General features: G+C 44.1%; 1 pseudogene; it reads right to left on the bottom strand.

Moving 5' to 3' along the window:
• Positions 1-697: 697 nt before the first annotated feature.
• On the bottom strand, positions 698-6,567 carry LOC120836028 (annotated as a pseudogene).
• Between the last annotated feature and the right edge of the window lie 9,616 nt (positions 6,568-16,183).

The raw sequence follows: 16,183 nt of genomic DNA, 5'->3' as shown, positions 1-16,183 counted from the left end.
CAGCTGCCTGATAGACATTTTCAATGTTCCTGGCTCGCTTTTGCACAAATAAAACCCATCTCTGTACTTCAAAAAAGGTACATAGCCTCGCCCTGTCGTGTACACTAAAATTGAGCTCTCTGACACGGCGCATCAAGAGTTCGGGGACAATCGCGAACCGATAAAAATATTTCAGGCCCAGAAGAATCTCACTCTCCCAAAACAGTTCGTCAAACCACACACGCTCCACAGACAGAGACTTCCATAGGTCACCATTGTTTGTCCAGACGACAAAATCACACCACTGGGCTCCAACGACTGCCATCTGTCCCTCCCCCCGAAAATAAAAGGGGTGGGTCCCTTTGAGTACTACACACCCATCCACAACATGGCAACAGAAGTCGGGGAACTTGCATGCTTCGGTGGGAGTCATCTTCTGTTTGGATTGTGGGCACTTGACCTCAAGGAGGAGACGATGCCGTCAGGCGAGACTGCTATGCACAGGTACTCGGCATGTACATGGAGTCTCTTCAACTACGACTTCCCTGTCTTGGCACGACATAAATGATGCGTACGCAGACACGACAACCGGTTCGTCATTGCCATACTGCCTTGGGTCTCCAGGCTTCAGTTTTTGCACTTTGGGAGGCTACAAAATTTCCCGCACAAGTTTTCAGTGCGAGTGCAGTGCACAATGCGGCGAAACATTGATGCCCCCCGACGGCCGACCTTCTCTTACTTCCAGGTAGGATTGTCACCTTGTCATAAAGTAGATTTGCACACGGCATCTCGCTCGTCCTCACTTAGTGGAGTTGCTGATGACACGCGGCTTGCCATAATGTCCAGGCTTGTTTTCGAGAGATCTTCAGTGTCCTCTATGAGTTGTCGTTCCTTAGCTGGCCTTGGAACCTCGGTTGTATAGCGGTTCCACTGCGCGGAGGGAGCAGCAGATTGCATTTGCCTCAAAATCTCCGTAGTCTTGGGGTTCTTCGGCACAGCTGTTGTTAAGGCCGCACAGGTTCGGCGCTTCGGTTGTTTTGGTGTCGTCTTGTTGATGACATGCTTTCTGAAGGTGACGTCCTTCAGTGCACTCACCGTTTGTTTCTTGACTGTAACATACAAAAGAATAAATGAGTACAGTTGCCTGCACTGTTGCAGTCGTAGCAGCCTCAGTTTCTCTCTGGGACGCACAGTCACACACACAAGTTAGTTTATGCTGTTGCGTGCTTTTTAAATTTGTACGATCCTACTTTTAGTATAAGCAAAGGCACCCTTAATGATTGCTACCTGGCGGGCCGCGGGTATCTCCACCCTAAAGTTTTATTACTGCTGTATAGAAAACAATATGTGGAAACCGTAGAGTCCAAGCTCGTGAGCTATACTATTCAGTGGGCACGGCAACTTTGCAAGGATCACGTCGGTTGATATGCCACTGTTATTTACCATTCAGGTGCTGCTGTTGTTGGGCCAGTGCTCTTCGTCGGCGGCAAAAGCAAACCAAACGAAGATAGGATTCAGCGGAGGCCCCGTATCAGCACCGGTCATCGTTAGCGGAACATCGCCCTGGCATGATGCTGCACCGGTCATCGTCAGCGGAACATCGCCCTGGCATGATACTGCAACTACGGCATTGTGGGACGACGGCCCAGCTGTCATAAGAACTGTACCAGACGCGACAAGCTTCAGTGGGCACGGCAACTTTGCAAGGATCACGTCGGTTGATATGCCACTGTTATTTACCATTCAGGTTAGTACTGAAACATACTCAACTTGTAGAAGTGATAATCGGTACCTCATTGTCCTGCCGTGCCCCAAAGTGTTTTACGGTTGTGTCTTGCATTGCTGTGAAATGATGGTGCTCCTGCTGTCAGGTGATGTTGAGCTAAACCCGGGCCCAGAAACAAGGACTGAAAAAATGATGTTCGAAATGCTAGAAACCCAAAAAAGAATAAGCTTTGACATTAAAGAAATCAAAGAAAACCAAAATAGCTTCCATAAAAGAATGGACGAACTCACAAAAAACATTAAACAACTTGAAACTTCTGTCAAGAACAGCGACGCCAAAGTCAGTGGCCTTGAAGATACCGTTAAAAAGTTGAATGCGACCATTCAAACCCAACAGGAGAAACTTGTCGACCTAGAAGATTATAGTCGAAGAAACAACTTGGTAATCTTTGGTATCGCTGAGAACCAAGACGAAAAAAACGAAGATTTAAAAGCAAAAGTGGTCACAGATGTTTTCCAAAACCGCCTTGGAGTTACAGTAAAGTCGATCGTACGAACGCACAGAATTGGACAGAAGCAACCCAACAAAATTCGGCCAGTAATTATGAACTTTGCAGACTTCAATTAAAAAATAGAAATCTTTCGTAACTGCAAAAAATTGAAGGGCTCAAGAATCTCGATTTCAGATGACTTTTCACGGACCACGATAATTAGACGAAAGTTGCTCTGGGAAAGCGCGAGAGCAGAGAGGGATGATGGCGCCCGAGTAAAGCTCGTGGGAGATAAGATGAAGATAAACGATGATTTCTACTCGTGGCATGACGAGGATGACTGCCGCGTTAAACTTAAAGGGAATAGATCCGATAATATTGAAGGGTGACTTGCTGAACAAAAAACCGTGGAATTACGTGTCATAAATCTAAACGCGCGCAGTTTAGCTAATAAAGTTATTGAACTCGAGTAGGTACTAATGCTTTATAACCCCCATGTTGTCGTAGTAACAGAAACATGGTTACACCCAGAAATAAGTGATGGAGAGTTACTGCCACCGGGGTATAAGATGGTAAGAAAAGATAGAAAGACGAGAGGAGGCGGCGTAGCATTGATTCTTAAAAATAATATCGACTATGTAGTAATGAAAGACATTCAGGACGTTGAATGTATATGGTGCAAAGTGAACTTTTACAATACACACTACGTCGTCTGTGCATTTTATAGGCCTCCGGATGCTCCGAATTCGGTCTTGGAAGCACTACACGACTACCTTAGTACCAACATTAGACTCGGAACCAGACTAATTATTGCTGGGGATTTTAATTTGCCTGGAATTAATTGGGATGAGCTTGATGCAGGACATATGGATGTATTTAATAGCGAACTTCGTCTCGATATTGCGTTTGACAATTGTCTTACGCAAGTTGTTACGGTTTTCACTCGTGAAGTTGGAAACAGCTGCTCGTTGTTAGATTTAATATTTGTAAGTAGTCATTTACTCGAGTATGAAGTGTCTGTTTACAAGGGTATCTCTGATCATAAATTAGTATTTTCATGTTTCAAAACTGCTAAAATCTTCAAACAAACGAAGTGTTCTATCCAAGTGCCTAATTTTTCTAAAGCAAACGACGAAAGTGTGCTAGATTACCTCGATCTGTCATTTTCTCGGTTTTCAACTTTCGATCGTACGGGTGACGTGGATTTTTTATGGGCTGAATTTAAACGAATTGTTACCTATTGCGTAGAACATTTTATACCCAAACGGAAGAAATCAATAAGAAAATCGAATCCATGGGTAACCCGAGAGATCGTACAACTCAAGCGTAAGATAAAACGCAAACGTCGTAAAAGAAAGGAAAACGAAGAAGAGTTCCTCGAGCTTTCGTGTATTTTAAAGCAAAAGTTGAGTTCAGCGAAGGGGCGCTATTTTTCTGAAACCCTACCGAATTTTATGAGAAATGCACCCGACAAATTCTGGCGTCACTTAAAACCTCGGAAAGAACGATTAGAATATATCATTGAAAACAATGCAATTGTGACCGATCCAAAAGATATCGCCGATAGCTTTAATAACTTTTTCCATAGTGTATTTGTTAATACAGATGGTGCTACAGAGGACTTGAGCTTAAATGCGACAAGTAGTACTATGGGGGATATAATAATCACTGAAGAGGGAGTCTTTTCATTACTATTAAATTTAGACGTAAAGAAGTCAACCGGGCCAGACGAAATACCCAACGAGTTTTTAAAAAGATACGCAGAATGGGTTTCAAAATACCTTACTATTATTTTTCAAACATCACTAGAACAACACCAAGTACCCCCCGATTGGCGCAGTGCAAGGGTCGTACCAATCCTTAAAAAAGGAAGTAAGCATAATATTGAAAACTACCGCCCCGTATCTTTAACGTGCACAGTATGCAAATTATTTGAGCACATTATTTCTAAAGCTTTATACAAGTATTTTGAATCCTCTAACATTTTTCATTCTAACCAACATGGGTTTCGCCAGAAATTATCGACGGTCACGCAACTCATAGAAACATTTGACGATTTTTCAGCTTCTTCTAATGAGAGAGGACAGATTGATGCGATATGCCTTGACCTTTCTAAGGCGTTTGATAGAGTACCACACACTGAACTGCTTCATAAACTTTCTTTGCATGGTGTAAATCAGAACGTGATATTCTGGATCAGGGCGTATTTATTTAATCGGGTGCAGTACGTAGAGGTTAACGGTGACCGTTCAATTGTATCTGAAGTGCCTTCGGGCGTCCCCCAGGGGTCAGTACTCGGGCCAGTATTATTTTCAATTTACATTAATGATATCGCGGCGGAAATAAATCAAGGGGTTACTGTGCGACTATTTGCGGATGATTGTCTGGTATATTCAAAAATCGAGGAGGAAGACGACCAGCGCAGATTAAGTGCATCTGTTGGGTCTATTCAGGACTGGTGCTCGAAATGGAAGATGAAAATTAATAAACAAAAAACTGTTTTCGCACGAATAACTAACAAAACTAAGAATGTTCTTTCTTATACTTACGAGCTTGATGGGAGTCTTTTGGTTGAAGTTGATAGTTTTAAATACTTGGGTGTGACACTTTCTAAAGACTTAAGTTGGAGTAAACACATAAATGAAATATGTCAGAAAGCAATGAAAAAGCTTTGGTTTTTAAGACGGAATCTGGCCAGTGCTCCGCCTAAAGTGAAGTTAATGGCCTACACAACGTATATTAGGCCTACCTTGGAGTACGCTGCATCGGTATGGGACCCCTATAGAAAAAATCAAATCGGTGAACTCGAAAAATTTCAGAGGAAGGCGGCGCGATTTATTCTATCCAAATACAAGCGACTTGATTCTGTCACAGATATGCTGAACAGCCTCAATCTCCCCTCACTTTCTGTCCGTCGAAAAATTGCTCGACTAAAGTTTTTCTTTATGTTTTCTCATCACCTGTGTAACATTAACCCTGATTCTAGATTAACACATCGCGCATCGAGAGAACTAAGATACGTTAGCACTAATCAGTTTGAAGTGCCCAAATGTAATATTGACGCTTATAGGTTTTCTTTTTTCCCTAGAACTGTGAAAAACTGGAATGATCTCCCACGAAATATATTGTCATTGGACTGTTTAGATGATTTTGAGAGCGCGCTTTTGAATATTACTGGTTTGGAATGATAAATGGCAGCTAAATAGTTTTTAGAAACTTCGTTAATGATTTCGAGTGCTGAGAGTTCATTTTGTTGAGTGCTATATAATATATTGAATGTTTGTGCTATTTCAGCCCCTTTATTTTAAGTGAATGTCGCTGAATGTGTACTGTATTGTAGTCCTGATGTTGTATGTTTCAGTGCTCTTCTATACCCCACACCTGTTAAAGCCCCATACTTGGGGTGAACAGTATTCATAAATAAATAAAAAATTGCCAAGAGGAAACTAGACTACAGTAGAATCAAAAGGCAGTTCCGCGGTCTACGAGGAACACACGCTCTACAGTTCATGCCCATGCCGTACATTGGTACCTATGTCATTAGGAAATTAATGTAGAGTATATTAGGAGCACACATGCGTGGTTGATACGCTCAGTAGATGCTTTTTATTTGCCTACATTACTTGTGCCGGTGTGAACTATTTGCAAATGCAGCCTATTTTGGAACACATAGAAAAGTACATTGCCGTATGCTGGTATACAGCTTCACAAGGGTAACTAAATCACTCATTCTCATGAATGATTCATGCAAACACCCTCAGCTCCTCCCAAGCTCCCCACACCCCACTCACTAGTTTAAAGAACTCTGGATAAACCCGATTCGCACTACCCACCTCGTGCAGGTGCGATCCATTTGCACCTGACATCTGTTGTTGATGGCTTCTGGATGTCGCACAGCGTAAAGAGCAGGCCAGCTATGTGCTGAAATGTTCCGCTCAACCTGCAAAATTTATACTTACGTTTGAAACTCATTAAAATATTGAATACAAAAATGTCCTACTACAGAATTTTATATCAACAGGTCATCTAGTTCGATAAGTAGATCCATGACATAGCTTGGCCCTTTTTAGTCCCATGCTGAAGTACCACAAAAAAGACAAGGACGACAAATCTTTTTTTTTTTTTAGATAACCTATAGCGTCACGCATACAATATGATCAAAGGACTGGCACACACGGATCTCGATACAAATGTGCCGAAAGTAAAGAGACTATGGAGCTCACGTCTTACAAATGACACATCTTGTAATCCCTAAGACACATTATTACATCGCCACGGGTTTTACCGAAGAAATAAACTCACCCTGCAACGCAGTCGCAATATCGGCGCTCTTGGAAAGCGATATCAGTTGCCTGTAATGTCCCGGCTTCATAGTCGGTGCAGACGTGCTCCTTACAAGGTGAACGGTGTGGTCGGCATCAAAGTTATTCACCATGACCTTCTTGACGTAGGTTTCTTCTTTGAAGGCACATCCTTGTTGGAGTTGCCTGCAGTCCTTCGCGAAGTACCGATCGACGCACGCTGTGCTGACGACCGGTACCGATGCAGCATCGGCAGTCTATCCGTCTTGAAAAGCGTACAGACGGATAAAGTCCGCAGTGTCGAAGACGGTTGCTTTACTCGATCCTCCGGGATCGTCATCAGCCATTTGTAGAACGACAGCCGGAAAACAGCGAGAAAAACTTTTCACAACGAACGAACCAAAACAGTCGCGTCGAGGAAGCGAACAGAGTGGCGGCGTGACGGGTTGACGGAAGGACGGATTGAGCCCGCAAACGTTTTGAATTATCTCCACGAGGGTGCGGCACGGTCGCGACAACGAACTCTGAAAAAGGTCAATTTCGTTTCTTTTTTTTTTTCACATGGAGATCAGACACTTTTTAGAGTGAGTAGCTTTATTTTTGAAAGCACTGCTTCGCTGGAATGAAAAGTAGGCTCTGAGGGGCCGCTATTTAGGGCGAAACGCCATTCCGACTTGTGGCAGATTACTTCGCAACTTCTTAATTTATGACACAACACCACGAAAGAAATGTATGGCATATTTCGCTTTTGTACTGACGATATCAACAATCTACATGCTATTTGGAAATTGTATCTTGCGAAAAATCTTGGAACGTGCACGGAATACCCCAAATACTGAGCCAGATTTTTTTCCGAAGTAAAACCGGGCTGCGAAATAAGATGTTCTCTAACCACGTTTTTTTTTTTTTTTTCTTTTTTTGTCTAATCCAGTAAGAACAAGACAAAGATCGTCTTTCGCGATGGGCTGGAGGCCCACAACCCTCATGCTATCCTCTTTCTAGACTGCAAAAAAAAAAAAAAAACATGTTTGCAGTTTGCAGGGCGGGGTGACGGGATGGGTCGGTTTAGGGAGCATTCATGAAGCGCACGTGAAGGCACAATATATAGACCTTTTCATTTCAGTAGTTGCCTGACCGGCGGGCAGAGGGCGCTGGCGCACTCGCCGCCATTAGGTTGCTTCAATTTGGTCGGTTTCGGTTTCAACGTGCACGCGATTGTGATGCTGTTTCATGCCACTTTCAATTAATTTTGCGATATAAATTTCTTTCTTGTAGCACACAGCGAATGAAAGAATAGTATTGAGCCACTTGGCAAACTACGAAGTGGTTTCGAGCCTAAATTGCGATCTTTTTACAAAGATAAACTAATTCAACTTATTGAGTCTTTCATACCACTCACTCGTGTCATCTCTGATAATAACAATCCGTGGTATAACAAAACCATTCATAAGCACTCCAACAAAAAGAAAAGGCTTTATAGACGGGCTAAGTGTTGCGACACACTGGAAGCCTGGAACAAATACCACGATTGTGCAACGGGATACAAAACAGCTATAAATGAAGCGAAAACAAAATTCTATACTCGGGACCTCTACAACATTTTGGTTAACAAGCCAAAGAAATTTTGGAAGATTATTAATCCTTCTACGTCGTCTCCCTTGCAATTCACTGACAACAGCGGGCATAATCTTTCCGATCACCAAAGTGCTCTTTCACTTAATAACTTATTTAGTTCTGTCTTTACAGAAGAAAACCTGCGTAATATTCCTGTCATACGCCAGTCATTGCACACTCCTATGGGGCCCATCACTTTTGACTATGCCGGCGTCCTGAAAGCAATTGAGAACTTGAAGCTGTCTTCCAGCTCAGGGGACGACCAAATCAATTCGAAGGTTCTAATAAACACGAAACACATTTCCGCAGCTTTTCTTTGTGACATATTTTCCCAGTCAATTAAACTTTCTGAAATTCCGAGGGATTGGAAAACTGGAAACGTAACCCCTGTGTTCAAATCTGGCGACCGCCACCTAATTACAAACTATCGGCCCATCTCCCTAACTAGCGTATCATCTAAGCTCATGGAACACGTACTTTACTCCAATATAATCAATTATTTAGAAAATAACAACCTACTTTTTAATCACCAACATGGTTTTCGGAAAGCGTACTCTTGCGAAACCCAACTAACGGCATTTCTTCATGACATTCACGCAGGTTTTAATACCAACATTCAGACTGACGCCATTTTTCTCGACTTTTCTAAAGCGTTTGATAGGGTCCCTCATCAACGTCTTAAAATAAAACTTAACGAATTTAAGATCCATCCCACTATCGTAAATTGGATATCCGAATTCTTGACTAACCGCACCCAGTACACCACCATTAATAACTCTAAATCCCCCTCGTGCCCGGTAACCTCAGGCGTCCCTCAGGGTAGTGTACTCGGGCCCTTACTCTTTTTAATCTACATCAATGATATTCATGAGCACATCTCCTCATCAGTTCGATTATTTGCAGACGACTGCGTAATTTACAGGCCCATTCTCTCGCTCGACGATCACCATACCTTGCAAACAGATATTTCACAAGTCATTCAATGGTGCAATAAATGGCAGATGACTCTCAATTTCGACAAATGTAAATCCCTTTCCTTTTCTCGTCGTGTTCTTCAACCTTTTTCTTACCATTTCGACGCGTCCCCCATCACCGTTTGCAGTTCATATAAATATCTCGGTATTCATTTAACATCTGACCTTTCATGGACGTCTCACATCAGCAATATAGTAGCTAGCGCAAACCGTACCCTCGGGTTTTTGCGCCGAAACCTGAAACCCGCAACAGCAGAGATAAAACAATTAGCATACTCAATTTTGGTTCGGTCTAAGCTTGAATTCGCTTCTTCTGTGTGGTGCCCTTGGCAATCTTACCTATCTAACAAACTTGAATCCATCCAAAACAGGGCTCTTCGTTTTATTTTTTCTGATTACTCACCATTCACGAGCATATCTGGATTGCGCGAAGCAGCTAACCTTCACACACTTTCATTGAGGCGCCGAGTGTCCCGTCTCTCTCTCCTTCACCGAATCTTTCACTATAACATGCCTCTTCGTGAATCTCTGCTTTTACCCCCGTGGCAGATTTTCCCCCGCTTTGACCACTCCTGCAAGTTGCGGCCCATTTTTTCGTCAACTACTTCATACAGTAATTCAACTTTACCTTTGGCAATAAACGATTGGAACATACTACCAAATGACATTGTTACCATAACTGACACACATAAATTTGCCGCCTCTGTAACCACTTTCATCTCTTCATTATCCGACTAGTTCCCTCTTCTATTGTGTTAAAATTGCGTGCGGAAGTGTTCGATTAAGAAAAATAATAACAAATGTACCACTCCCTTGTGTAATGCCCGTAAGGGCCTTCAAGGACAATAAATGATGATGATGATGATGAACACTGTAGGCGTCTGATTCCGTCCATCATTGATTTCGGCGAGGTTCGGTGGTGAAACAACTGCGCTAATACAAAGGGAGGAGTACCATTGTCCACGGCCGTACCCGCGGACACTAATTTCTAGGAGAAAACAAAACAAATAAAGAGCAGGACAAGCTCCGCCTGCAGCGTGCGCTCGTTGCCTGCCGCCGTGCTTTGGCTGTGCGTGCACCGAGCGGTACGGAAGGTAGACAGCTCGCGCTCAAGTCAGAGCTGCTACTGCTAACCTTATATTCCAACAGACTATATTGCATGAGTGCTTAGTGAAAAAGCAGGTCGACAGCATGATTAACAATCTGCTGAATCACTAAGAACTAATGAACTGACAAGTTTACTGTTCGATGTTTGGTTTCCGTACACCAACCTCTTCTGACTTCGAGACTGGAAACGTCTTTTATAATGACTAGAAAAGTTTCATATAATCACGTAGATAATATTAAAAAGTGATATCGTCTCGGCCTGTTTTATTTAAAGAAATTAAGCGCTCGAGAAATATTTTGATAGACCAGCCTAGGCTGACTAGAAAATTTCTTTAACTAAAGTAGTCATTGACAGCATTTCAAAATATTGGGCTTACGAAATAAACTTTTTGTTATATGGACATTTGCTTACGACATTCTCAAGGTATGAGAACAGTGAGATAAGCGAATGCCAGACTTCAAATAAAGTCTGATATCCATCTTCCCTAAAATTTGCCGAATGAAATTGAAGAGCGCAAAAGAAATGATCTCCGATAAGTTTGGCTGAACTCGAACGCCAGGCGCCACCCAATGGACCTGTGTAGAAAGCTGTTCACTGATTTGAAATGATGCGCTTTGCACATTTTGACGTCGCCAGATACTGAAAGTAACTCCCTATTCGCCGTCGGCAACCGGCTGCACTCGGGTGATTTTCATGCTGAAGGATATTTTCGGCGTCATATTTTGTGAATCATAGGCACTATCAAGCTGTCTGTGACAGTTTCATACGCGGGGAGTCCAAATCTTTTTAATATAACGATATATTAAAAAAATGACTTAACAATTGAAAGACTATGGACATGGGACCAAGCACGATGTACAATTCCGTGGAATTCATAAATAAACCGATAAAGCGAATGCTTATATCGCACACGCGATTAAGAACGTAAAACAGATATAGGTGTGATATTGCGAACAAACAAGTTGCCTAATGTTAAGGTACCGTTATTTCTAGCATAAAAAATAATCCAAACTAAACGTTTGTTCCCGCGTCTTGTCCACAAGTCCCCTAGTGTAATCAATAGAAACTGTTTTCGATCTGTTGTAACTACAAAACACTATGCTTTCTGGAAAAACACGTGGCAAATTACGCTGAGTGTTTTTGTTTCCTTCCTTGACACCAATGCGCACTCATACATATAATAACATTGGGCTTCCTAATGCGAATGTTCCGCCCTTATTAGAAACCAAACCTCAGTTCCTATAAGTTATTGGTATTTGAACCCTCGAGGCTCTCTTCGAGTCATATATGTATTCAATGTGCGCAAATGCTAACGCTGATTCTTGTTCCTATAAAGCCTTTTTACATCTATCCCGCACGCCGACGGTAAAAAATATTCAAAACGAGTTAAAAAATTAACTACAGAATTTGCGCGCATAATGATTTAATGCAATTGCATGGTAACTATAAGTATCGGACGACCTTTTACGGAGTAAGGCAAGAGACGCGGTGAAACGCGACGAAAAACACGAATTCAATGCATCCGCCAATGCGCGGACGGGAGAGCGGAGCAACAAGTTGAAGCAACCTAATGGCGGCCGCATCACGTGATTCCAAGATGGCAGCGCCCATGCGGTGGAGGGTGAAAAGGTCTATAGGTGGGTTCAGGTGGGGGACTTTCAGGGTCAAGCCGTTCGCTGATAACCGGAACAAAAAGACAAGATTTTTCTTTATTTTTGTTTAGAAATAGCACTATATCGCGTAAGCAGGTGATTGGAAAGGATTAGAGTGCCTACATGTTTCCGCTCCGCTTTAGGGTGGCGCCAACTTCTTGTTACCCTTTCCCAGATCCTCTCCCACCGCCATTTTGACCCACTTCTTATTTGGCTAAACGTACACAACGTTGAGCTTTCGTAGTTTCGACACACCGGCAACACTGTGAGGCCACTTCCGTTTCCGTTCATAAGAGGAGTCGGAGGCTCAGCGGGATGGCGGTCGTCGTGGCTGTCGCTCTCTTTATTCCGGTGTTTCATATATTGAAGTTGCAGCAGGAAGTGTGCGTTGCATTTATCGAAACGCGAGTTCCCGCGACAAAATGGAACGCAACAGACCGGCATTGAACGCCGAAACCAAGCCGTCGGGACGAGAGCGGTGAGCGCTCCCTAGCCCTAACGAGGATTAGCGGCGTAGTCCGAGCGCACGACCGGCGAGTGTGACAAAATGGTCGACGAAAACAGCGGAGGTTGCCATGGTAACGAGGTAGGCAACACTGGTTTGTCGGCAACAGGTTTCACAAACGTTGTCGCCACCCTAAACAGCGGAGCGGCGCAAACATGAGGCTTCCTCACCTGTTTACGCTTCACCATTTCGGGTGGCCAGTCTGACTCTAAATTGAGCAAATATAGGCGAAAAACTGAGCCATTAGGCGTCCCATTGGTGCATGAGTCTTTTAAGAGGATACTGCATCGAAACGTAAAATACACCTCTCACGTTCAGAAATAAGTTAAACATAATCAACTCTATGTGCGAATGACCATCGCATGCTTGTATTTTAAGCAGATGGCTGTATTTTTCCCTTTAAATGTTCGAGTCTGTCGAACGCTTTAAAATCAACCACCGAAGATCGCGGTGCGTCTCTGGGTATCCGTCGCGCCTGCGATTTGCCTGCGATTTGCCTGCGACTTGCCTGCGACTAGACCGAAGCGTACCGTTTTTGCGGGCGTCGACACTTGGCGGCGTCAACGCGTCACTACCACGTTTAGTTGTACTGTCCGAGGGCTGTTACATGTCACCGGGGGGTTGCGGAGCCAGCGGAGCCGTGTGCGCTATGGCAACACGTAATGCGTCGTCTGCTCCGCAACTTGGCCAATATGGCGACGTCAGCAAAGTCGGTTTAGTGCGCGAGCTCGCAACTTTTTGAGCAGGACGACATCATCGCGAGGCGGATAACTTACTTCTGTTATCTCGCACGAGGCGGAATGCTGGTACAATTCCTGGCTATGTTGTCAAAGGGTACGGCAGGATCATTTGCACATTGGTAGGGCGAGGCAATTGCTGCTTACCTTAGCGAGGGCGCCAGCTTCGCGGATAAATAAATATCGCATTGAAGCCGCCATACTAGTGGGAATCCTTTATTTAATAAAGCGAGCAAAAAAGCAGGGTGAGTCCGGCCAACCAGCACGGTGTTTGCATGACTCTAGTATTTCACGCACGGTTTCGCATCAATAGTGGTGTGACTGCAGCATTGCCCCGCACCGCAGAGGTACGAGTACACCCAGACGATTTTTGCGCCATTCCTTCTCGCAACAGCGAGCATAAAACGAACGAAAGGAAGGCATAGGCGTAGAGGAAGCTTGCGCTGGTCTCGACGGGACTCGATTTTTGAAGCGAAGGCACAGAGGACAGAGAACATGACTGCACGATTCTCACATCGTCGAATAAAAACTACTACGTAAAAACCCTCAGATCGCCACGATTTTGCCACGCGACTTGCCTCAATGGCGAACACTAAACCACTGAAGATCGAGAAGCCATCGGCACCGCTGTCGTCGGTCCAATCGAACGAGGCATACGCGATCGTCAAAGCGGGAGCACTTAACACGTCGACGTCGTCTAAGTTGGACGACGAGATGATAACTGAATTCTCGCATCGTAGCACAGAAACTACCTCGCACAGAACCGAACACCGGCACAGCTCTGCGACGTAAACCCGGGCCATTTCGGGAGTTCGCGTCCCTTGCCGAGAACGACGTTGAAAGCAACGCGGGCCATGTAGGAAACGGTACTTAATCAGTCCCTGACATCATTGACGTCAAAGAATAAGTAGAATCTATTGGCTGGCGGAGTGAATCGAAGGTGGCCAACTGTGCTTTGGCTTTCTTCAATAAACCCTCGGTATTACCGACTGGCCTAGGTAATCTGTACTAGTGAACGTACTTCACATACAGTGGGGCTGCCGTCGGAGGCCGATGTCGTCAGGACATGCCACAAAAGCTGAAAAAAACTTGGTGTTTTTTTGTTTTCGTTTAATTCGGTTTAAGATAACTTTTCGGTTTTTTTACAATGAAATATTGATGTTTCTGAGGTTCTACCACTACCTGCGTCCTGTTGAAGCAAAGGAATGAGCTCCAGAGTTTGGTCCGCCGAGTGCAGCACCAGCCTCCACCGTGGTAAGGAAAAACCAGCGCTACATGGCGCTAGTGCCAGAAAGGGGAACATACATACGCTGCGAGACAAGTGTTTCGATCTCGAAAGACGGCCAGATGGCGCCAGTGTTGTGGAATGGGCACCCCCATTCCATTCCGATTCCATTCCGGTGAATTAGAGTTTTCGATAATTCAAATATTTTCAACTCCTAGGAATGGGAACACTGGGCCCATTCCCACACCTGGAATGGCTGAATCGTTCCATTCCATTCCTCAAATTCCTAAACGTAAATATTGGCACTTGACAGCTGCATTGCGTTGCAGGGTTGGGCAGAAATAGTCAAAAATGTATTTGAAAATACAAATACTGGGAAAGATGAAAATAGTAGATAAAATACTGACACTCAAATATATCTGTAAAAATGCATCGCGATACGTATAGTAAATACATTTTAAAAAGAGTCAAAAAGTCTTTGGAAAATCAAATACAGGAATACATTTAAGGGAGCGCAGAAATACAAACACTGATAATGCAATACATTTTTCAAATTTCTTTGAGACGCCAATTGAGACGAGGCTTTAAGTTTGAAGTATACGTTTTTTGTTTTTTTGTTATTCCGAAATTATTTTCCGCAGGCTTGGCGCTTCGCCTTAAAGGTAGTGGTTCCGGACAAAGAGGAGTCTTCAATGGGCTCAAAAAACGTTCCATTAAGGATTGACCGCGGTCCCTGCCCTGGCATCCCGTCTGTCTGACCAGTGATGCGAAAAGACTTCGACCTCTAAACAAATTCCATTAAAACATCATCACTTCCTTGTCCAATAAGGGCGCCCCTGTCAACAGTGATCATATCACGTCACGGCGGAATGAGCTAGTATTCTTGTATCAGTAGGTGTTGCCTTGAACATGAAACTTTACCCACGCTGCTGTATGAAAGGACATTACGTACTTTCGTTGTAGGTGACCTCGTTGAAGACCATGCAGGCAGTTGCATTTGGAATTTTCGAGAATAAGGTGGACCAGCTGAAGCATCCTGGAGCACATGTCTTATCTTCTGTTACGGTTGAGAAATCGATACGGTGGCATCCCTGTTGTGACGGTCGTACCTGCCGACCTTCCGCCTCCAACGAATGAATGGCAGTCGTCAAGTTTCGGCTAGCATCATCCAAACAGAGACCTGTGGATTGCGACCTGAGATGGCGGGCACAGGTGTGAGCTCTCCGAGAAACTGCGCGCTCGAGACGAGTCGCAGGAGTACGAAGTCTGGGTCGACACAGCCGGGCCACGTCTGGCCTCCTTCCTGGGTATCGGACATAAAGATTATACATACTAACTCTAGAGGAAAAGGTCCGCCATTTTCCCATGCATTATGGCTGCCGCAAGCGGCGGAGCATGCAGGCAGACCCTCGGGGTCCCACACATAGTTACCAACTGCCTTCGATTTCACAAATATAATTATATCATCAGAGCAGTTTCATGAACTTCAACAATCCACGAACTTACCGGTGAAAAGATATTCGCGTTCCTTTCGAAGCTTTCTTTTTGCATAGCGCGCAGATGTGCGGCCTCCTGTCAACACTAAACTAAACCAGATAACCGGCTTCGCCGGTGGCCGCGCCCCGGGAATACGAAACCGCGCAACCACCAAATTTCCGAGATTTCGACAGAACGGAAGTTAATGCAGCGTAATGGGTATGCTGCTTTTTATAAACCTTAGAATAGCTCAGAATTTAGTTTACAACGTTAAATTATCACTGTTTATATTGCTGAGAGTTTTCAGTCTTCGCGATTACCATTACGACTGTCGTCCTTCGGCTCGCAACATTGGTTTCTTTCTCTCGTGTTCTGTCGCTCTCTTTCGCGATCTTT

The sequence above is a fragment of the Ixodes scapularis genome, unplaced genomic scaffold (genome assembly GCF_016920785.2).
Source record: "Ixodes scapularis isolate PalLabHiFi unplaced genomic scaffold, ASM1692078v2 PGA_scaffold6__148_contigs__length_123643588, whole genome shotgun sequence".
NCBI classification, from domain to species: Eukaryota; Metazoa; Arthropoda; class Arachnida; order Ixodida; family Ixodidae; genus Ixodes; species Ixodes scapularis.
The sequence above is the reverse complement of the archived record's forward strand: the minus strand, read 5'-3'. Positions and strand labels throughout refer to the sequence as shown.